At 39.8% G+C, this 24,847-nt stretch overlaps 1 protein-coding gene and 1 long non-coding RNA gene across 50 annotated transcripts in view; both read left to right on the top strand.

Annotated features, from left to right (window-relative positions):
- The window catches only part of TMTC2 (transmembrane O-mannosyltransferase targeting cadherins 2), a 949,512-nt gene that overhangs the window by 407,683 nt on the left and 516,982 nt on the right, over positions 1 to 24,847 (top strand). The window lies entirely within an intron of this gene.
- Positions 14,485 to 21,838, top strand: LOC146403600 (uncharacterized). The gene is made up of 2 exons (XR_014804586.1): positions 14,485 to 16,076; positions 16,119 to 21,838. It is a non-coding gene; the product is annotated as an uncharacterized LOC146403600 (long non-coding RNA).

Genomic DNA, 24,847 nt, shown 5'->3' with positions numbered 1-24,847 from the left:
ATGGCAAAGCTGGCTTCCTCTCTGAAATTAAGGTCCTTGACTTCCTCAGAAGAAACTTCTCTCTATAAAACATAATGGCACAGTAACGCGCTCCCCTGACCACGTCAAGCATCTAGGCGTACCCTCCAGTATTACCCCCTCCCCAGGCTCCCGCTGCCTTTTGCTTCCTGTGGTGTGCAAAGGAAAGATCAACAGGAACAGTAGGAGGCTGGGAGAGCAGAGGAAATAGAAGTTCAAAAGGGTCGAATGATATATCAGACCAAGTCTTTATAATGGTGAAATTTTGGTTTAGAAATCCTACCTTTTTGGAAGATACCCAGGGCGGGAGGAAGGACTCTGTTATTTAGAGACAGACTGGGAATTCTGAACAATCTCTGCTTTTTCAGCTTCTTGTCTTTGAAAGTGTGTGATCCAAAATAGTTCTTGGCGAATTGACTATCCATTGAACAAAACACATAGCTGGGAATTCCTGTCGTGGCTCAGTGGAAACGAATCTGATTGGCACCCCTGAAGACACAGGTTCGATCCCTGGCCTCACTTGGTGGGTCAGGGGGTCTGATGTTGCCATGAGCTATGGTGTAGTTTGCAGATGTGGCTCGCATCCTGTGTTGCTGTGGCTGTGGCCGAGGCCAGTGGCTACAGCTCTGATTTGACCCCTATCCTGGGAACCTCCATATGCCTCAGGTACAGTCTTAAAAAGACAAAATATAAAAGACCAAAAAAAAAAAAAAAAAGAAAAAAAAAAGGCATAGCTAACATTCTGAGTAGGTTGGAGATTATGAGAATTTTTTAGGTGAAGCCTCTGTGTTTCGTGCTAATTAGGTTTGATCACCAATATCTCGAGAGCAGTGCGCAGTATTCATGGGAGGTGGAATTAGCTTGTACCAGAAATAATTTCTGTCCACCTTGTGTTTGCTGACAACAGAAACTGTGCTGGGCAAACATAATAGGAAAATCCCTCTGGGGACTCCGGATGACTCATGCAGCAAGATGTGGGATTTGGCCATAATAATGTATTCATCTTCATTTCTTTCTTGAAGAACATCAAGCCTAAAACAAACAGGACACCCACCCCATTCATCTTAGTCACAATTCTAGAAGTGGAGAAAAGAAAACATCTCTGGCAGTGATTCTGAACTAGTACTGAAACTGAAACACGGCTTGATCTCAAATTACTTCTCTTCTATCATCTGGGGAAATGACATAACCGTATTTAACTCCTCTGAGAAGAATTGTTCAGTTCCAACCATCTGCTAAATTAAGCAGCAGTGATTATAATGAACATTTACAACAGACCTGATGCAAAAGGGGGTAATAACTTCATGCACAAAACAAAGTCCTGGGGAGGCTACTGCCATCAGCTGAAGATCACAACGAGGGGAACAGATGTTTCAGTGTCCTGGAACTCTAGGGCCAGTCAAGGTCAAAGTGCAGCAACACATGTCCTTCAAGACTTTATGTCATTTTAGGAAAAATGGTCACCAAACTCTGTCCACATTCTGCTTTTCCAGATTTTTCTTTTACTGTGTCTCAGCATATCACTCGTTTTTCTTTTTCCTCATGGTAACCTAGGTTGTGTTTCTTGCTTGTTTATTGTTGCTCTCTCTGTGCTGGTGCAAAAATCTTTAGCATGCCTTCTGACAAATGGGAGACGATGCAAACAATTTTAAAAACCTGATCTCCTAAGTACCAGTAACCCTGAAAGAAGTGTTAGGAATGAGTCTGGCAGCTTTCTTCTTTGGTTTTTGAATGTCTGTTCAATGTCCCTGAAATTATCTGGCAGTGTTTATCTATGTGTAAGGGTCCACATTTTCCATGAAACGCGTTGCCTCAAACTAGTACTACTGAGGTAAAGTAATACTTGTAATAATAATAATAAGGTTTTGGACCTTGCCTGCCCTAGAATGTTGCCTATGTCTCTTCAACCGGGGCACCTATTTTCATAGCACAGGATCACATTATTATCAGGGACGCCTTGTCAAAAAAGAAAAAAAATGTATATTTACAAGTAGCTTCAAGGTCACAGAAAATTAAATGCCGTAGAATGGAGTTCCCATCGTGGCGCAGCTGTTAACCAACCCAACCAGGATCCATGAGGATGCGTGTTCGATCCCTGGCCTTGCTCTGTAGGTTAAGGATCCGGCGTTGCCATGAGCTGTGGTGTAGGTCACAGATGTGGCTCAGATCCCTAGTTGCTGTGACTGTGGTGTAGGCCCGAGGCTACAGCTCCGATTGGACCCCTGGCCTGGGAACCTCCATATGCCACAGGTGTGGCCCTAGAAATGGCAAAAAGACAAAAACAAATAAATAAATCAGTAAAAGAAAATGCCTTAGAAGTTGTTTTCCCTCCAAATGCCGACAAAGCTAATATGGTAGAAGCGCTGAGGCATCTGGGAGAGAACTAATCCATGTTTTAGATTTTCAAAGGCGAAGTTCTAATGATGTTGCCGCCCCACAAACAGAATATGAAAGCCCGAGAAAAAGTGACCTGTCTGTCCTTCCCCACGCACCCGGCCCCTGCCACGTCTTCACTCGTGAAACGCCTTCCCTGCCCTTTACAGTCTGTGGAACAAAGTCTGCAAATGGACTAAAACACTGATGATTGTACTTGTATTTAGAGATGTGATTGACAAGGCAGATCCCAGTGAAACTACAAATAGTTTCCTCCGCTCTGATGACAGGCTCACATGGTAATTTACTAGAATTGAAAATTGTAAGATTACATAATGCAAATAACATTCAGTTTCGGAATCCTAGTGAGGTTAATCAGGACAGAGGCCCTAAAGGACCTTTCTTTCTTTTATATCATCACTACGTGAAATGGAGTGGAGTCAAGTGACGCTTTTAACAAGGCTTCCTTCTTCTTTCTGTAATTACCATGTATCTTCATGTCATCTTGCAGGGATATTGGGGTGATTCATTTCAAATAATATTGAACTCTATGGGACACGAAGACCTATGAGAAGGTGTTTGCCCATCACCCATCCTTTTCCCATCCATCCATCCGTCCATCTGGTCATCCCCTGGGCATTAATTCCCTGGGCACTTGTTTCTTAAATCGCTACCACATTCCAGGCAGATAGTGAGCAAGAAAGATATAATTTCTTCCCTCGTGTGACTTGTATTCAAAATAGAAGTGATGGAATATTGAAAAGAATGATTGCTCAGATACTTTAACTGTGTCAAGTTCAGCAAAGAGGCCACGATTTCCCTTGGCTGTCACTGTCAGGGGCGTGGGGTGCTAGGCACACGGCTCCCTAGCCTTCCCCAAGGCTCTTGTGCCCCAAGAGTGACTCTGAGGCAGAAGTCTCCAGACCCAAGAGACCACATCGGCTGGTCCAGCATGTAGTTCTGTGGTAACCAGGAAGGACAGATGCCAGAGTTTAGGTGGCCAGGAATGGCAAGAAGAGGGCAGTGCCCAGTGAAAATGCTGGCAATGTGCCAAAGCTACACGGACGACCATTATTTTTGTGGAAAGATGTAGTAGGCTTCACGAGACCATTCTGCTTGCTTAAACGACAGGTGACAAGGGTTGTTACTTTCACTTTCTGTGAGGGGATTTCGAGAAGACGGGGTTGCCTGTCAGCTGGAGAGGAGGCAATAGGTGAGATGCTGATGCTGGATCGCCTTCACCTCCACTGCAGCCACCTGGGGTTTTTTCGCCTTTTCCCTGGGGCACTGCCAGGACCTGCTTGTAGGACCACAGACTTCTATTCCTTCTGTGAGTTCTCTCCCTGCCTCTCCTGCCCTGTGGTTGCCAAGGCTGCTCTGGAAGACAGCAGTACATTGGCAAGTAAACAGGCATTTACAATGGACTTCAATGTTTATAGACTAAAATGTGCCTTTCTACCTCAGCTGTCCCAATAGTTGGGCTAAGCAGAACGAGCTCTTCAATTTTGAGGCAGTGTTTGCATTGTCTTGAAGAAGAACCAGGTTCATAGCCAAGTGGATTTTCTGGAAATGAATGCATTCAATGAATTATTTATCAAGACTCTTGGGAATATAAATGCTGCCTTGACAATAACTTTGGCTTTTGAGTGAATTATGGGTTCTACAGTACTGGCCCCAAGGAATGTCTTAGGAGGTCAGAGAAGTAATATGTTTCATAACAGCTCTGGGGTAGGAGCAGAAGGTGTGAGATTTGATGGATTTAAAGAGCTGCTTCTTCAGATGGCTTATATTTTCATTATCTAGGCCACATTTATATTCAAACATGGAATTTTGGCCATGAAATAATTAATAGAATAACTAAAACAACTAGCTAAAATATGGGGATGCCGTCAATTCAGGGATTTTTGGATCAGGTAGACAAAATAACCCCTTTTTAAAAAATAATTTTTTGAAGGGAAAGGTATTTCTATATGTTTTATTCAGCTCCGTACATATTCATGGCATAAATAAAGTATTTTCTTAGGATGTAGATAAGTCATGGCAACTGAAAACTTATAAAAGTTAAAAAGAGCTGTTTTTATTAAAAGCCAAAGATTGTTGGCAAAACTTAAATGCTCTTTGCCTTAGATCTGCCCTTATTTAAAGATCTAACACACTTCACATTTCTGTATTTTAGGTGACACTCATAGCATATACCTAGGATTTCCAGCTCTGCCACGTTGCATAGAATTATGAAATGATTTCATTTATGTAGTCTACATTTTGGGATCCAGTGACAAAATAGTCAAGTGTTGGCATGATAGGACAGCAATGAGAGTAATCATTCTTTATTTCTCTGAGTCTGCCTCTACCCGTTCTGTGATAAATTGTTACCTTCTCACAAGGGATTATAAAGTGTCGAGAGCTCCTAAGATATTCTTCCACACTGGTTACTTCTCTGATTTTCCCGGTGACCTCACCTGTCTCTCAAAAGTCTAGTGTTTGATTCCAGATCGGGCTGGTCTTGCTTGTGGCTCAGATCTGTGTGTGGCCCGTTCTTGTTCCACCTTGCGCCAGCGATCACACCAAATATGAGAAGTAGACTTAGGAGTTCCTGTCGTGGCTCGGTGGTTAGCGAATCTGACTAGTAACCAAGACGTTGCAGGTTTGATTCCAGCCTCGCCCAGTGGGTCAAGGATCCAGCATTGCTGCGAGCTGTGGTGTAGGTTGCAGATGCGGCTCAGATCCCAAGTTGCTGTGGCTCTGGTGTAGGCCGGCAGCTACAGCTCCAGTTCTACCCCTAGACTGGGAATCTCCACATGCCTTGGGAATGGCCCTAGAAAAAGGCAAAAGAGACGAAGAAAAAAAAAAAAAAAGGGGGGAAGTAGACTTAACATCAGTCTGAACCATGTGTATTTATTATGGGCCACAAGTTCTTGCTGCTTTATGCTCTCTGTATCTCACGGATCTGTGGCAGTGTGATTCCTGTTTTATTATTATTTCTTTTAAATATCATTCTCTTGCCCTAGATTTCCATACTTCTACTGAGGGTTGGGAGCGGACCTGGAGCATCCAGCACATTCTTCCTAGCACTGTCACAAATGCTTCTCTGACACTTTCATTCTCCAGGGACTCTTAATTGAACACCTATGTTCTCGATGTTGTGCCAGGTGCTGGAAATAGAGTTCTGGATGCGACAGACACAGCTTCTGTCCTAAGGGTCCCTTAGGGTCTAAGGAGGGCAATAGATGCAAACAGTAAGTCAGTCAGTAAATTATGGTCTAAAGACATAATTGAAGACGTAATTACAGTTGGAAAGGAAGTGCAAAACTAGGAAGTAAAGACTATAATGAGGGGAAATTAAATGCCCTGAGAGGGTCTGCAGAGACTTCGTGAAGATGTAATGTCTAGGCTGAGATCTGAGAGCTGAGAAGGAATTAAATAAGTGACCGTGGGCGAAACTAGAGGAAAGGCAATGGCATCTTGAGCAGAGGGGAGTGTGTGAAAACCCCGCATTCTCAGAAAGCAACTGGTCTTTGAAGAAGTCAGTTAAGAGCAATGTGCTTTCTTTAATGAGGCTGGAAAGACCAATGAAAACCAGATCAAGGCAGGCCTTGTAAGTCACAGTAAAAGGTTTGGATTTTTATTCTAAAATAATTAAAACAAACAAACAAACACTGAAAGCTTGACATTGTGTAATATTCTAAAAGTACAAAATAATTTTAAAAAGTAATACATTAGATGCCTCTATAGGCATGATCAAGTCTGTGTTTACATTTGCTTCACAGGTTTGGAAGAACCAAACCCACATGCCTTCTTCCTCCCTCCCTCCCTTTCTTTCCAGATAACCTTTATCCTAAAGGTGGAACATATCACCCCATGCATTGATGCAGTATCTAGTGAATCGCAAAAAATGCAATCCCCATGACCATGCAATTTCCCTCTAGGTATCTATTTAAAAGAGACCTCACACATATGCACAAGAGACGTTTTCAAGAAACTTAATCACAGCATCATTCGTTGCAATGAAAACATGGAGTAACAGAATAGTTCTCAGCAGAGAGATGAATAAGAAAGCCTGCTTTAGTCAGACAATGGAACCCTATTCATCAGTTGGGGAAAAAAATGCCTTGGAGCTTACGAATTCTTGAGAATAACATTTAAAAAATAAGATGTTGGGAGTTCCCGTCGTGGCGCAGTGGTTAACGAATCCGACTAGGAACCATGAGGTTGCGGGTTCGGTCCCTGCCCTTGCTCAGTGGGTTAACGATCCGGTGTTGCCGTGAGCTATGGTATAGGTGTAGGTTGCAGACATGGCTCAGATCCCGCATTGCTGTGGCTCTGGTGTAGGCCCGCGGCTACAGCTCCGATTCGACCCCTAGCCTGGGAATCTCCATATGCTGCGGGAGCGGCCCAAGAAATAGCAAAAAAAAAAGACAAAAAAAAAAAAAAAAAAAAGATGTTTAGTTAAAAATGCTAGTTCCAGAGGAATATCTAATATATAGTGCATGTATAAAAATTTAAGTACATTAATAAAACACTATTATTTTTAGAAGCAAATACATGTAGTGAAACTTTAAAAAAAAATTTAGACTTCTGGGCAGTGTACAGTAGAAATTACATTTTAAAAGCTCACTCTGGGAGTTCCCGTTGTGGCTCAGTGGTTAAGGAATCCGACTAGGAACCATGAGATTGCCAGTTCCATCCCTGGCCTTGCTCAATGGGTTAAGGATCCGGCGTTGCCGTGAGCTGTGGGGTGGGTTGCAGATGCGGCTCGGATCCAGCATTGCTGTGGCTCTGGCATAGGCCAGTAGCTACAGCTCCGATTCGACCCCTAGCCTGGGAACCTCCATATGCCGCGGGAGCGGCCCAAGAAATGGCAAAAAGACAGAAAAAAAAAAAAAAAAATAAATAAATAAATAAATAAAAGCTCAGTCTGCCCACATTTCTGAGAATGAAATCACAAGGGTAGTCCAATTAAGAAGCTATTAGAGTAGAGCAGTTGAACAATAATTGAAACTGGGGCAAAAGCAGACCGATTCTAGAGCTCTTTAGAAAGGAGAATTTTTTTGGGCCATGTGTTTGGCTCTGAGGCTGCCAAGGCTGAAAGGAGTCAAGTGAGTCTCAAGTTCCTGGCTGGATTAACGTGGTCGCTTGTGCTTCTCTTTATTGACATGAGCAATAACAATTGTGTTGACAGCTCCGGGAAGGGGTGGAGGTAATAAATCCAGTGTTTGAAAAATAAATGTGGGTTGCTTTCTGCAGCTAGAGACTTTAGCGATAGATGGGAAATGGGTCTGGTATTCAACAGCCAATTCCAAGATGGGGGTGAAACTCGGGAGTCCTCAGCCAGGACTGCGGGAGGACACTCACTTTGTCAGCGTAGGTGGACTTGATTAGATAATACACACAGGATGAGGGGAAAAGACATCCTAGGACTGAACCCTGACGGCCATTAACATGAAGTGCTGTCAGTGGAGGCGGAGGGGAAGAGGGCTTAGAAATACGGGACGGGAAAGTGGTGGGGCAAAGAACCTGGGGTCAAGAAAGCCAAGCAAGCAAGTTCTTTTCAGAAAAAGGGAACAGCTCTCCGTTTTGATTGCTGATAATACTTCAAGCAAGAGAAGGGATGAAAAGTATCTGTTGGATTTTGCTCTACAGAAGTCACTGATGGAGGTCTCGTGGTGGCTCAGTGGTAACGAACCTGACTAGTATCCATGAGGATAGGGTTCAATCCCTGGCCTCGCTCAGTGGGTTAAGGATCCAGCTTCGCCGGGAGCTGTGGTGTAGGTGGCAGACACGGCTCAGATCTGGCGTTGCTGTGGCTGTGGTGTAGGCCGACAGTTGTAGCTCCGATTTCACACCTAGCCTGGGAACCTCCGTATGTCACACGTGCAGCCCTAAAAAAAGAAAGAAGAAGTCACTGGTAATGTAAAAGTGGGCTCGATCAGAAGGGAGGTGCGGCTGAAAGCCATTGGGATGGATTAAGAAGTAAACAGAGGCGAGAAAATGGAAATAAGCAAGAGGTGGGAACACCTTGTCTGAGCAGCTTGTCTGGGAAGGACAGGGTAACCACGAATAAGAATTGGGGGTTAGCAAGCTAAGGTAAGAGGAACAACTGCTTAGCTTTTGTTCATTTGCTCCTTTAAGATGAGGCAAATCTGAAGGTCTTTAAAGGCTGCCAGGGAAGATTTGGTAAAGATGGAGAGACCAAAGATACAGGAAAAAAAGAAGAAAACCAGCGGGTGAGTGGCCCCCAAAAGGTGAAATGCAGCACATTCTGCAACAATTTATTGTGGAGTTGATTATAAAGGAAGAGGAAGAAGGATGCCATTTCTATGGAAATGGACGTAAAGCATAAAAAAAAGGACTGTGGTCGTCAGCAGGTTTACTTACCTGAGCAGCGGTGACCTGTGGGTTTTGGTACCTGACGGCTTCTTTGGTTTTTCTGAGTTGGGAGGGAAATAATTGGTGGGGAGAAAGGGTGAGGGTGGGACCGAGAGGCTCCAGGAGAGCAGCGTTTGTGACAGCTGTCGTGGAGGGTTGGGAGGAACTCTGGACAGGGAAGCAGCATAGGCTTCCTGTCACCTTGTAGTTCCAGATGGAGGTTGGAAACTGTGAATTCATGGTGGTGCTAATATGCTTGGCCCGTTCTTGTGTATGCACACTCCATCCCCTTTGGATTAATTCTTCCACAAGAGGCTACTCATTTCTTCCTACAGACAGCCTCCCCTTCCAGATGTGCAAATCGTCTGAATTTGCTGTCGCTGTAAAGCATAGGTCGGTGTGGGGAGAGCCAGGGTTCTTTTCTGCAACTATGCCCAGCATATTTGCAAGAACTCTGTCCAGTGGCGATATTCGAGGGCTTCGCTCTCTCTAAGTGTGTCACAAGTCCTCATGGATTTCCAAACTGACCGTGTTTTTAAGCCCTGGAGGAAGACTTGGATATTTTAAAAGCTCTTCATAAATGACAGAGTGAGACTAAAGTGTTCCATTTCTCAGGAACAATTTATATCATCTGTGACATAGGTTTTTATCAACTCTGGGCTGGAAACCCAGGAGCTGCGGTGCGCCTCTTAACCGTGTTTATGCTGTGCAGATTTTCATTTTTGTCATTTAGGCATCGTCTTCCTCCGGGAAAATGTCATGGGTATTCAGAAGTCTAGGAACACTGCAGAATATTCTCCTATGGTGACTGTGGTCTGATTGAGTCAGCAGCATCTTGACACACATTTGCTTTTCCATAGATTCCAAAGAACCAGTGTTTTCTTTTTTTCAAGTGACTTCATCTTCCATCATAAATGCCTCTACGCTAAGGCCTGGTGAGAGAATTCCTTGGAAACCAAAAAACATTTAGTCATTTCATGTGTATGTGGGTGTTTTTCTCTTTAATTTATGAAGTTCTTTGAGCGAGTAAATTAAAAAGTGGTGTGTTAGTATTCCCCATTTTGTTATTTTCAAGGCAAATTTATTTCATAAGCAAGTCTATAATTTAAACAGTGTCTGTGATCTTCTATGAAACTTTAATTATATCTATACCATGCAAACGGGTTGAGCCATTTTTACATGATTTTGATCAGAAGGATATGGAACAGTAGAATGATCACTCGTTGTAGAGGAAGAACACTTGGGTTCCATTTCTAACTCTGGCACCAACAAACATAATCCTGAGTAACTCTGTCTGAACTCCAGTTTACAGTTTCCCGACCTAGGAAAAGAGGAGTTTTATTAGGTGACTTAAAAAATATTTTCCAGATCTTAATCTCGATTTTAGGAGTTGACACAGCTGTTTGGCAGCACACAAAAAAAGTCTAAACATTTGTAACGTTTTAATTCTCATATGGTACAATTACAGATGTGCACGTTCAAGCCTGAGGTTTAAGCTCACAGTATTCATTCATTTATGAATCCTTTTTTTTTTTTTTTCCTTTGCTTTTTAGGTCCACACCTGTGGCATATGGAGGTTCCTAGGCTAGGGGTCGAATTGCAGCTGCAGCTGCTGGCCTATACCACAGCCACAGCAACGCAGAAACCGAGCCATATCAGCGACCTACACCACAGCTCATGGCAACGCCAGATCCTTAGCCCACTGGGCAAGGCCTAGGATCGAACCCATGTCCTCATGGATCCTAGTCAGGTTCGTTAACCACTGAGCCGAGAAGGGAACTCCTATACATACTTTTATTAAACAGTGAACCTCAGAAATTTGGGGAATAGCGATGAATATGAAATATACCAATTTTTAGACGGTTCATACTGTAGCAAGGTGGATAGTTATGTGGGCAGACTACCGGAATAAATATGGTACGTGATCTTCTGATACTGTCTGCATCTCAGCCTTCTCTTCTTAGCATGTCTCATCTCCTGTGTAGTGTCTTCGCCTGCCTATTTTCCAGCACTTCAGACTTCACCCATCTCGTGTTGATCGATGGATCCCACCATCTGCTCTCAAAACCTCCTCCTCTTAATGTTTGTAAAGGACACCACCATTCGCCAGCTTGTTCAAGTAGAAATCTAGGAGTTTTGCCTGATTTCGGCCTCTTCTTCATTATCTCTGTATCTAATCCATCAGCAAACACTGATCAACATATGTTCAGAGCTTTCCATGCCCTTGGCTACCACTCTAGTTTAAGCCACTGCCATACCTTGTCTGGACTGCTATAAGAACCTCCTTACTGCTCTCCTTACTTCCATTCTTGTCCATTCTTGTTCCATTCTCCCATTCTTAGCTAAATTATTCCCTAAAGCAGTCAAGAGCAATGGATTAAAAATATAAATTCAATCATGGCACCTACATTCTTGGAGCCTCCGTTGGGTTCCTCTTGTATCTCAAACTAAATCAAATTGGTAGGATCTGGCCCTCCTGACACCTCCAGTTTCGTCATGGTGCGTCACCCCTTGGCCGTAAAACTTGGTCACACTGGGTCGAGCTCTGAATCTTAAGGTTTCCGTTCACAGATCTTCATCTTGGAGATGAGGTCTCACCAAGAGATTGCTCATCCTCACTTCTTTTCCTATTTCATTACCATCTGCTCTTATTTTTCACAGCACTTACATTTAATTTGATTATATTTTCATTTCCGTATTTATTGTTTAACTTGCCCACCAAATGACATCTTCATTTGGATAAGAAATTTTCAGTTCACTTAACATGTAGCATGGTCCTTATGTATAGCTCATGAAATAGTATGTGAAAAGAATCAGTCCATTATAATGACTTTTTCTGTTCTGCAACCTGAAAATATCGAGGAAATGGAAACAAAAGGCAATACTTGACATTTCTTATCAATGATGGGTCCAACAATTAGCAATTGTGCAAAGATTGGCATGATTGAAAAATAATTTGAAATTTGTAGTATTATCACATTCTTCATTTTTCAAAACAACACATCTGTAAAGAAGCATAAATAGGGAAATTCCTAATTGAACTAAGTCTTACTCTATTTAACTACTTATTCAGATATCAAGTTGTGAAAAAGTTTTAATTAGTAATGTGTTTGATGACTAATAATTTTTCACACCATTCAACTTTACTCTTGTACTCTTAGCAAAACAAACAGTAATAATGTTTTTCCTTCTGATTACTTTCTCACTCCTAAAAGCCCAAGTACTAATGTGCTGATAAATTGCCATCAATTTTTATGTGAAATAATTTACTTACTTTTTGGTCTTTCCTATTACATTGTGATATTATTTATTTTTACTTAAGATCTAATATCACATCATGATGATAAATCCTACGTTTATAAATAATTAATAAATAGAAAGGAGATAAAAATAATAAAGTATTTTTCATTTATGTAGCCATTGGAAATTAATAAAAACTTGTGAATGATTCAAATTAAGTTATTTAAGAAATATGGCTATGGATAGTTCAAATTTTGTGATAAAGTGTTTATATTCTATAGTAGATAATACAGTCGATACTTAGACTCTATTAATAGGAGCTGCCTCTTTTTGTGTGTGTTATTCTCATTTCTTGGAATATGCATAGTTCTCCTTTGAAGACCCACTGTATCTCTAGAGTTTATAGTATATGAGTCTGTCACGCAGTAGGTGCCTAATAAAATTTTATTGACTTGAGTGGAATATTTCTCCAAAGGATTAAGTCCCACCATGACTATACTCTATGCCATATAAATTATCGAAACAGATCTGAATTCTATTTTGTATTATAAAAATACGACTAACATTTTTAGATATTTACAGTTAAATTTTATTTAGTTTTGGATAGTTAACACATGCACATAATATTAGGTCAAAGTACAAAAGAATATAGAGTAAAAAAAGCTATAAGAGTCCTTTACGAGAGTACTTTATCAGGTCTATATTACAAATACTTGTTTGTTAAATACTTAGTCATATTCATATTTTATATAATGAATTCATGAATGCATTCAACCATTTATTAACAACCACACAGGGTATTTCAATAAGCTGAGTTCTTTGTGATTCGAAAAGATTTTAAAGCTATACTGCTTGTCCTTGGAGAGCTTGCATTTTCAAATGTCAGAAGGGCATAAAGACCATGTCATTGCTTTTATTGGGAATTCTGTCCCTACCTCTGGGTTTCCTTTTTAAACTGAGATTAGATAGATAGACTGAAATATATACATATCTATAACCTGTATCTATACCTATAACAAAATAAATAGTAAAGTAATAGGAATTATTTTTTTATTGTTATTTCCACAATACAATTTTTTTTCCTATGGTACAGCATGGTGACCCAGTTACACATACATGTATACATTCTTTTTTCTCCCACTATCATTCTCTGTCATAAGTGGCTAGGCATAGTTCTCAGTGCTACAAAGCAGGACTAAATTATTTGTTAATGTTTTAACATTATAGGAGTTTATTGTGTAAATGTTGAAGAGAAAACATAAAAAATAGGAAAAAATATTCCTCTCCTATGCTTTTTGGGAAGTGCAACCAATGTTAATAATCTCGACACACTCTTTTTAGTCTTTTTTCTAGGCATATTTTAATGTTACGGTCATACCATAACATAAGGTTTTGTCATTTCCATTAATGTGTTATGAATATTATCAGTGCTTTTTAATAATTATAAAATATTCTATATATACTTACATCTTATTTTACTGTTATTCCATGTGGAAACATCTGGATTATTTCTACTCTGTATTAATATAAACCACACCATGACTAATATTTTGTGGTACATATCTTTGTCTGCAGTTTTTCCCCATTGGGTAAAATGACTGGACCTCACGGAGACATTTTTTATGCATTTTCAGATGTGTTGAAATAGCATTTAAAATATTCAACAACTCTTAATTACAGCTAAATTTACTATGAATACGCCAGCATATTTTCTCATAACTCCCTTTGGTTGGAATTATTATTGCTCATCCTTTAAAACCCAAGCATTGAAGAGCTCAAGTATTGCAGCCCAGGCCATGTAGATAGTTTATGCTGTCCAGGGTTTGTTTTTTTTTTTTTTTTTTTTTTTTTTTTGTCTTTTTGCCTTTTCTAGGGCTGCTCTCACAGCATATGGAGGTTCCCAGGCTAGGGGTCGAATCGGAGCTGTAGCCACCGGCCTACGCCAGAGCCACAGCAACGCAGGATCTGAGCCGCGTCTGCAACCTACACCACAGCTCACGGCAACGCCGGATCCTTAACCCACTGAGCAAGGGCAGGGACCGAACCCGCAACCTCATGGTTCCTAGTCAGATTCGTTAACCACTGCCGCCACAACGGGAACTCCCAGGGTTTGTTTTTTGTTTGTTTGTTTGTTTGTTTTTTTAACTGAATGAAATATTCTTCAAATTCCTGAATGCTTTTCAATTTTCAAAACTTTCAGACATATGATTTCATTTAATCCAATAATAACCCTTTTTCTCTCCCTCCCCCCTTCCCTCTCCCCACTGGTAACCACTAGTTTGTTCTCTAAATCTGTGAGCCTGCTTCTTTTTTGTTTTATTCACTAGTTTATTGTATTTTTTTAGATTCCACATACAAGAGATATATACTGTAGTTGTCTTTCTCTATCTGATTTATTTCACTTAGCATAATGCCCTCCAAGTCCATCCATGGTGCTGCATGTGGCATAATCTCATTCTTTTTTATGGCTTCATACTATTCCTGTGTGTGTGTGTGTGTGTGTGTGTGTGTGTGTGTGTGTGTGTGTGTATCACTTCTTTATCCATTCACCTGTTAATGAATGCTTAGATTGCTTCCACATATCTTAGCAATTGTTGATAATGCTTCTATGGACATGGGGGTGCATGTATTTTTTCGAATGAGTGTTTGGGTTTTTTTGGATTGACATTGGTGGATCGTACAGTAGTTCAGTTTTTAGTTTTTTGAGAAACCTCCATGCGCTTCTCCACAGTGGCTGCACCAATTGACATTCCTACCAATAGTCCAGGAAGTAGAAGCAGGTTTAAGTGGAGATTTTTCTGACTCTAAGGATATACAATCTGAATTGTTTTGCTTGGCTACGATGTAAAGTATCATTGATCAGGTGACCTGAAAAATGGAAATTTATCTTCTTGGGCTGGAAGCCTAAGGTTGAGGTGTTGACAGATGGCTGCCTTCTCACTGTGTCCTTACATGGTCTGTCCTCTGTGCATGCATGTCTGTGCTCTAATCTCTTCTTCTTAGAAGGACTAGTCATACTGAATTAAAGCCCATCCAACAGTACCTTATCTTAACTTGATCACCTCTTCAAAGGCCCTTTTCTAACCACAGTCATATTCTGAGGTACTGGGGTCAGAACTTCGGTATATGAATTTTGAGGTATGCATTTCAGTTCATGACACTATCCTATAATAAATACGTGTTTCCGAAAGGGATAATCTCCCTTACAGCCAATTGTAAAATGTCATTTCCTTTATGATGTATGATAAAGTATTTTTTAATTAAAAAACCTTTTGTTTTTAATATTTCTTGAACTTATAGATAAAACAATTTTACATAAAACAATAGCAACAAAGAGAAGTATAGCAGAAAGGAAGAAACAAAATTATTATTATCCATAGATGATATGACTATACCACTAGAACTACACCGCATCCAAAATTACCTGGAAAGCTCTTCAAATTTTGAGGGATTCTTTAAGAACTTGGATATAAAATAACTATTCAAAACAAGTAACTTTTCTATTATTAAATAAAAAAATGTCTTTCTAGCAACAGTAATTTCACTGTAGAAAACTTTATTATGAAATATACATATGAGACTGAACATAACCTGTACACATAAAATATAACAAAAAACAGACAGATGTACAGTCCACATCAGTTAAGAAATGGAAAAAGCACAGTTCCCCAAACATCTGTGTCCTTTCGAGCTCCAAGATGTAATCACTATTCTGATGTATTTGTCACTCCTTTCTTTTTTTAAAAAAATAGTTTTCACATGTCTGTGTATATCACTAAGCTATATATTTTGATTTTGATTTTATTAGTGCTTTATAGAAGTGTGTTAAGTCTATGCATGCTCTTCTGTGGGAAGTTTCCTCATTTGACATGTTTTTGAGATTTATCTATATTGTTTTGTATAGTTGGACTATATTCCTTTTTATTGCAGTCTGGTATTCCATGATATAAAAACACTGTAGTTTATTTATCCATTTTCTTGTCTAAGGCTATTCAGAGTTGCCACTTTTTATGTTCTAAATAACTCTTCTATCAAGATTTGTGTCCCTTAGGATACATATTCAAGAGTATTCTAGGCCAGTGGCTTTTAAAGGATACATGTTCAAGAGTATTCTAGGCCAGTGGCTTTTAAGTTGTTTTGACTCCAACCCTTGGGAAATAATTCATTTTATATTACAGTGCAGTACACATACAAACACTCACATATGCAGGTGCACATATGATGAAAACAACATTTTTACAAAATAATATTACGTGTAGTGCTCCCTGATATTTTCTATTCTATTCTGTATTTTTAAATGCTGATTGTAGACAAAAAATTTGATTTTATGGTGCCCAAATATGCTATTTCAAAGTAGTAAAGAATAATATGGAATTTTACTCTATGTTAATAATATGGAATGCTTCACACTACTCGCCAGAAGAAGGATGGCTTTAAAATTCTTCTAATATGGTAAAAACTTCCCTTAAATCCATTTTAATCATATCTATTCCTTTCTCAAAGTGCTTCTTAATCTGATAGGTGTTAATCATCCAGCCCCCTCCTCTCTAATCAGTTTTCCTGTGTCTTTCTCATCATTTCTAGAGTCGACCCACCAATATTCCTGCCCTTTCAAAATATCTGTGTGTATCTCTACTCTTTTATTGTGCAGAAAAATTTAGCCTTAGGATCCATTCACTTTGAAACAGGAGGTTTTACATAATACAATTTCCAAGATATAAGTATGTATCCATTAATAAATCCTGAAATCAAACTAGTGGGTAAAACCAGTGTTTTTCATTGGAATACAGCAGATCAGAATATAAGTAGGTTAGATGTTTGCTACAATTGTGTGTATGTGTGTGTATGCACACGTGCACTACGTTGCAATAATATATATTCATTATTTTAGGTATGTAACAAAATATTTTTTTCCATCATATTCTCCTTAATAAATAAAACAGAACAAAACAACAACAAAAAACCAAAACAACGTCTTAATTTTCTTTACACTGAATTGCACTATGTGCTCTGACAGCCTCTCCCCACTTTATCATCGAAACCCTTGGGGGTGTTTTTATATGGTGCAAACTGACCCTGGGCCTCAGACAAGCTCATCGGTGTTGGAATTGCATGGGGTCTGAGTTTCATAACTGCCAGCTTCAGCCCTTAGCTCCCCCTACGTCTTTAATAGGGATCAGATGGAATTTTTCAGAGTTACTTGATGGCAATGAAATCCAGCAGGATTTCCATCTCCCGAGAGTTGAGTTAACACAGGGTTACTTCGTCAACTTGTCCTGTCAGCCCCGTGGTCTAGTTCTGAGGGACGTGTGCTTGGGGGACCACGATGAACTTGCTTGCCTCATACTTCCCCACGTTGGAGGCAGCCTCGAGGGCCCAGCCTGGCTCCGAGGAGTCTTGGGATTGGGGTGAGAAAGCGTCCCTCCTTCCTTGGGGTCTCAGTGGTCCAGAAGCCCACCTCGGATCGCCAAGGCAGGACTACACCACCTCGCTGCTCTGGTGCTTCTTGTGATTTTCTTGTTCCTTCAGGGTACACACCTTCTGCTGTCTGTCTGTTCGTCCTGATTTGGTTTCACTGATCTCTAAGATCTGGACAGGCTCTGGGCATCCTAAGCTTTTCCAGTCCCCATGCCAGGGTGCTGATATGTGGTTGATTCTGCCTCTATCCGGGCATCTTCAGTTCCTTCAAGTGCACTCCACCTAACCTTCCAAAGCTCGCTACCAGAATCTTTTGATTCTCTATAAACACTCAGAGCAAATCTCTCCCTCATGATTACATATGCTTATAAATACAAGAATCCACACATCTCCCCATCTTTTCTTAAGCTCCTTTGAATGAAGTGAAATGGTCGTCTGTAGTCACGGAGCTTTGGGGCATTGAGTTCTCATATAATTACAGTGCAGTCCTGGCATCCTCTAAACTCCTAGGTCGTCTCTGTTATTTGTCTCGCTGGGAGGCTCAGTATGGTACACAGAGGCATGCTCTAATCATGACTGGCAAGGCAACATACCATGTATGCATGTATTTTCAGATGTCAGTGTTTTAGGTGTGTAACATTCTAAGTATAATACGTTACATTCCTAAAATAAATTTTTGTCTGAGCCCCTGTGTTTCTAGTTAGTCTGTGCCAGATAATATCTCCAGAGATTTCAATGATAAAAATGGCTCAATTATTCTGCACAATGAAAGATAACAGACACCAGCAAAGAAGGTTTTAAAATGGCAAAGAGGCTGGTGGGTCAGTGTTTTAAAAACTTCAGAATATACACTGTAGCCTCCAACCATTCCTCTTTCCAAGAGGAATTTCACTTTGGAGCAGGTGAAGCATAGCAAGCTCTGACACTTCTGCCTCAGACCTAGTAGTATGTTAGAGCCTGCACCTATTGACTCAAGAGAGCTGTTTGTGTGCATTTATTTCTAGCCCTGCCTTGAGTGACGTCATGTCATGGACAATGTCAGTGTTCAAATTGGCCCGGGTGGGAGTACTTACACCACGGAAATTGGCAGATGTATAAGACTATAGATATAGATCTAGATCTAGATATAGATATGGCTTTTTAAAACATTTACCAGCACACATCTATTTATACCTGATTTTTATTTGATTTTCTTTTCCAGGAAGCAGTATAAATAATATAATTTATATTATCATATTATCTCATATATGGAGAATTGGGGTTAAACTGTAATTTTCAATCTAGAATTTCACATGGATTCCCCTGGATTAATTTATTAGAGTAAGATTTTATAACATTGGATCCCTCTGCCTTTTCAGTGGAAATGGCTGGTTCTGAATACTTGCTTAACTCTCTCACCTGCGAAAAGCTAAAAGTGCGACTGAGGAGTTTTCCACACTCTTATTCCACATTTGATGTGATCTGTTATCACACCTCTTGTCGGTTCAATATCTACTGACTTGCCTCTCACAGTCATTATAGGAATGCAATGTTGCCTCAATTCTGAGTTGATAATTCAAACTGAGTTGCAGCTGGACATGTGTTTTAGGGCAAATATTCTAGATAGAAACCATCAAGGGTGGATCTGAATGTAACTGGACTCCCTTGGAAATCTCTGCTGTGGCCTTGAGCTGCCCTGAGACCAACTCGTACATCCAAGGAAACCATCCAGGTGAGAACGCGACTGTAAATTCATATAGTACGCACGTATACCTCCTAAACCCTGTAAGCGCTGGGAAGTGATGTAGACCTATATTAAAATATTTTTTTAAATTTTTAATTAAAAAAGGAGAAAAATGGTTTTGAGATTAGATCATTGGTTCTCATGAGAGAGTGATGTGGCTCCCTAGAAGCCAGGTAGCCATGACCAGAGACATTTTCTGGTGTCCCAATTAAGGGAAGAGTGCTGGGAGTTCCCGTTGTGGTGCAGTGGTTAATGAATCCGACTAGGAACCATGAAGTTGCAGGTTTGATCCCTGGCCTTGCTCGGTGGGTTAAGGATCTGGTGCTGCAGACACAGCTCGGATCCCACATTGCTGTGACTCTAGTGTAGGCCAACGGCTACAGCTCCGATTCGACCCCTAGCCTGGGAACCTCCATATGCTGTGAGAGCAGCCCTAGAAAAGGCAAAAAGACAAAAAAAATAAAATAAAATAAAAGGGAAGAGTGCTGTTGCCTGCAGAGTCTAGCACTGCCTGCTAAACTCAGTAGAATGCAAGGGAATGTCCCCACAATGTCAATATGCTCAAACCAAGAAACCCTGGTTTGGGTGGATAGGGGTCTTACACAATCTGTCACCTTATGAAACTTCCTATGAGATTCATTTTAATTACTTCTACTCGCCATCTTTGGCAGCTGTCACCAATCTTCAGGCTGCCCATCCCTTCCTCTCCTAAGCCACACTTAATTTTCTTATTTGGAATAATTTAGCGATGGCTTAGTCCTCTTATTTCCTCCTGTCTCCCCTGCATTCTCCAGAATTATCTTATTTGCCACTCAGCAGGGCAAAAGAGGTTCCTTAAGATCTATTCGCCTTGGAGAGAGTTAAGGCAAAGAGGTAGGGAAAGCTATAAATAATAAGTGAGGTTTTCTTTTCTCACACTTGGAAGAGCTAAGTTAACCTTAGAATGCATGGGTAATATCTCTCTTTATATTTATTTTTTTCTGTTTAAGTTTTTCACGCTTTCCACTTTGTTCTTTATTCAGGTAATTAAAAGGTAGTAACTCAGCAGGTGGATTTTTCCCAGCTGTCAGAAGTCCTGCTAAAATATGGTTTAGAACACCTTGAATCAAAAGGGACCTGACAATTAAAGTGTTTTTTTAAAAAATCGCACAATGAATGTGCTTCTTTGGAAAGTTTATTTTCCATCCATTACTATACTTTGAAGTAGAATTACTAATTGTTATTCAACTATATTTCATTACAGTTAACTGGCTTCCAACATTTGAAAATGATTTACTCCCACTACTTACAGAAGCTGCTAATAGTAGCCCCTAAATCGTAGTCTTGACAGGAGAGCTCCATGTTCTTTCCTGATTACATTGTTTTTGCAGCTCCAAATTTAACAAGGTGATTATATTCCATGAATTTTTGTACTTTGTGAAATTTTTTAGGACATGATGATGCTGAAAGGATCCCAGTTTTTAAATTGGAACCTTAAATTTTCCTCCCACCTCAAAGATAGTCCCAAATTTTACCGTTCCAAAAGAAACAGGCCCAAATGGTCTCCGGGAAAATTCATGCAGAGTTTTACAAGGGCTTTTATGTATGACCACATGAGTGGATAGAGAAGCACTTCAAAGATAAACTTGCTTCCTCTTAGACAGTGACGTCTGAAACTCATGGAAATCAAATGCCTGGTTACATACACCCAAATCACTGGAAACATTTGGCATCTTCCAAGGAAAAACAAGAGAGCGGGGACTGGAAACGGGGGCAGTTACCCTCCTTTGTTAGTAGGAACTAGTGAATCAGATTAAGCCATGGTTCTGCTACTGTGTAATCTGTCGGCAAATCATAACACTTTTTGGAACGTCTGTAAAATGGGAACGCAGTGTCCGCCATGACTCCGTCACCACGCTGTGTGGATGATTCAGGGAACTCATGACTCTCTTAATAAATATTTACTTAAATCCTAGGATGTAATGGACTCTCCAGTAGATGAAACAGATGTAGTGATGAGAAAGGAAGTCAAGGTCTTAGTTGTTTTGTTGCTTTCACTATTAAGCACTTTGGCATTGAAAGAGCAGTGTGTACTGTAGCATCTGCAGCCCCCAAGAGCTTTTTAAAAGTCCCAAATCTCAGGCCCTCTGAATCAGCGTCTGTATTTTAACAAGACCCTCAGGTGATTCACATGTATGTTAAAGTTTGATAAACATTGGTCTAGCCGATATTATGAAAATTAATTCTAAGCTTAGGAAAGTGATATGCAAATATTTTTAAAAGGCCAATTACTCCCAAAACTAAGCAAAGAGAGATACAAATTATATTTAAACTTGCAAAGGAGTATGTGCACCTGTGCTTAAGTCCAATACTTTGTGTTGAAATTATTGGTAAAAGATAAATTGTAATTATTATTTATATTATTATTAGACATCTTTATTTTAGCACTAAAGGAGTTCAAGAAAATAAATAAGATTTCTGGGGGAAACTATCCACTGACGCTCATGTGTAAGAAAACAAGAGGGAAGAAACTCTTGATTCGAATCATTTGAACTATGGAATCATCCTTACATTATCCTTGGAAAACAGTATATCATAGTACTTGCTCTTTGTGAAATCGTAAGCAAAAAACATAACTGGAAAAAATGTTTTTCCTTTTGGGAAAGAAAGTATAGTTAAAGCAGAGAATAAGAAACAAACAGATGGGTAAAAAAAAAATAACAGAGATAACTTGAGACAAGTAATGAGTCTGAAAAGGAAAGAGTAAGTTAGAAAGTATATAGTGTGTCTCCTGTGGCTACTGAGACATCGAAAAGACAAGTATATTTCAAGGCTTGATATTCAGAACAGCCACAAACTCCTGTCGGTAATTTAGCAGAGACATTATGTCAAGGACAAAATCCACACACACAAACTCATACTCATCCAAATTGCATGCAGTTGCTTATGACAAGTCCTTGTTGGCATCCTCTTATCATGGCAAACATCCCCGGTATTTCTAAACAGTGTCATGAAGGAAGAAAACAGAAAAAAGTCCTGAGCCCAGGGCACAGATCTTCTGTAGGGGAAAAAAAAGAAAAAAGAAAAAAAAAAAGAAAAAAATTGAACAAGAAACTATTGTCCATGTGCAAAAATGTTTATAAACTGTATAGACACTACACATATAAAATATATACTCTCAAGCATTATTTCCTAAAAGGTAAATAGATAGATAGATGATAGATGATAGATTAGATGATAGATAGATAGATGATAGATAAAGATGACTTTTCTGTTTACAGAGCAGTTAGCTGCAGTTTAAGGACTGAGAAGATTCCAGAATTAACCCTCCTATTATTGATTTGAAGCTTGCTAAAAGAACGCAGTACAGGAACACAGCCAAAATATTGTGCCACAGTGTAGGATCAATCATTTGCGAAATTCTGCTACTCAGGCAGTACACTGTTCATCTATGGCGTGCTTAACAGCAGAAGAGAACTGCATCCAGCTTGTCCCTCCTTGGGAAGTATTTCCCATGTGATACCCATAGAGCTTCAGGTCATCTAGTCACCAAATATTAATTGGGCCACTAATATGTACCGGTTGTGGTGAGGGGGGTAAATTTGCAATCAAATTGAATATATGAAAATGATAGTAGCAGCTGAATTAATGTTAACCTTCCACTTAGAAGCCAACCCCAGACTTATCTTAGTTCCTACACCTGGCCTCTGTAATAACCCCGTCAAAAATGTTATTGCCTAGATGTCACTAATGGAGAGAACATTGCATGACCGAGTGTTGTGTATACAGCACTTGTATAGAGTGTGGAGATGAGAGCAAACTCAAATAGAAGAGGCAACAAATGATTTAATAATATTGATGTTCAAACATTTTTTTAAGATTTTTATATTTTCTATCATAGTTGATTTTTGATTTACAATGTTCTGTCCATTTCTGCTGCACAGCAAAGTGACCCAGTCATACATACATACATATATATATATACACACACACACATATCATATATATACAATATATGTGCATATATATGTGTATATATATAGATGCATTCTTTTTCTCACATTATCCTCCATCATGTTCCATCACAAGTGACTATAGTTTACAGTGCTATACCGCAGGATCTCATTGCTTATCCACTCCAAATGCAATAGTTTGCATCTACTAACCCAAACTCCAAGTCCATCCCACTCCCTCCCCTTCCCCCTTGAAAACCACAAGTCTGTTCTCCAAATCCATGAGTTTGTTTCTTTCTTGTAGGTAGGTTCATTTGTGTCATATTAAATTCCAGGTATAAGTGATATCATATGGTATTTGTCTTTCTCTTCCTGACTTACTTCACTTAGTATGGAAGTCTCTAGTTCTATCCATGTTGCTGCAAATGGCATTACTTTGTTCTTTTTATGGCTAAGTGGTATTCCATTATATATAAATACCATATCTTTTTAATCCATTCATCTGTCATTGGACATTTAGGTTGTTTCCATGTCTTTGCTTTTGTGAATAGTGCTGCAATGAACATAAGAGTGCATGTATCTTTTTCAAGGAAAATTTTGTCCAGTATATGCCCAGGAGTGGGATTCCTGGGTCATATGGTAGTTCTATATTTAGTTTTCTGAGGTACCGCCATACTGTCTTCCATAGTGGTTGTACCACCAACATTGTAGGGGGGTTCCCTTTTCTCCACACTCTCTCCAGCATTTGTTGTTTGTTGACTTGTTAATGATGGTCATTCTGACCAGTATGAGGTCGTACCTCACTGTAGTTTTGATTTGCATTTCTCTAATAATTAGTGATGTTGAGCATTTTTTCATGTGCCTGTTGGCCACCTGTATATCTTCTTCGGAGAAATGTCTATTCAGGTCTTTTGGCCATTTTTCAATTGGGTTGTTGGTTTTTTTTGCTGTTGAGTTGTATAAGTTGTTTGTATATTTTAGAGATTAAGCCCTTGTTGGTTTTATCATTTAAAACTATTTTCTCCCATTCTGTAGGTTGTCTTCTTTTTTTTTTTAATGGTTTTCTTTGTTGTGCAAAAGCTTGTAAGTTTGATTCAGTCCCACTGGTTTATAATTTATTTATTTATTTATTTTTGGCTTTTTGGGCCACACTCTCAGCATGTGGAGGTTCCCATGCTAGGGGGCGAATCGGAGCTACAGCTTGCTGGGCTACACCACAGCCACAGCAATGCTAGATCCGAGTCGCATCAGCAACCTACACCACATCTGACGGCAACACTGGATCCTTAACCCACTGGGTAAGGCCAGGGATGGAACCCTCAACCTCGTGGTTCCTAGTCAGATTCGTTAACCATTGTGCCACGACGGGAACTCCCCCTTTGGTTTATTTTTGACCTTCAAGCGTTTTGAGGTAACAACAGTCATTACCATTAATTCCTAGAGTGATGCAAACTGCAAACTAGTTGCCTCACTGGCCCCGGAAAAAAAATTGACAAAAATAATTAAAAACACAAGTAGCATAGTGCTGGACATTTATTCATTCAATTTTTTTTTTCTATTTTAGGGCAGCATATATAGCATATGGAAGTTCCCAGGCTAGGGGTTGAATAAGAGCTACGGTTGCCAGCCTACACCACAGCTTATGGCCACACTGGTTACATAACCCACTGAGCAAGGCCAGGACTTGAATCCGCCTCTTCATGGATACTAGTCAGGTTCATCACTACTGAGCCACAGTGGAACCTATTTATTCATATTCTACATGTTTATTGAGCAC

This window comes from Sus scrofa, chromosome 5 (assembly GCF_054392235.1).
Source record: "Sus scrofa isolate SSC_HxYL_T2T_F1_AM1 chromosome 5, Sscrofa_HxYL_maternal_Yorkshire_Landrace_v2.0, whole genome shotgun sequence".
In the NCBI taxonomy this organism is placed as follows: domain Eukaryota; kingdom Metazoa; phylum Chordata; class Mammalia; order Artiodactyla; family Suidae; genus Sus; species Sus scrofa.
The sequence above is the reverse complement of the archived record's forward strand: the minus strand, read 5'-3'. Positions and strand labels throughout refer to the sequence as shown.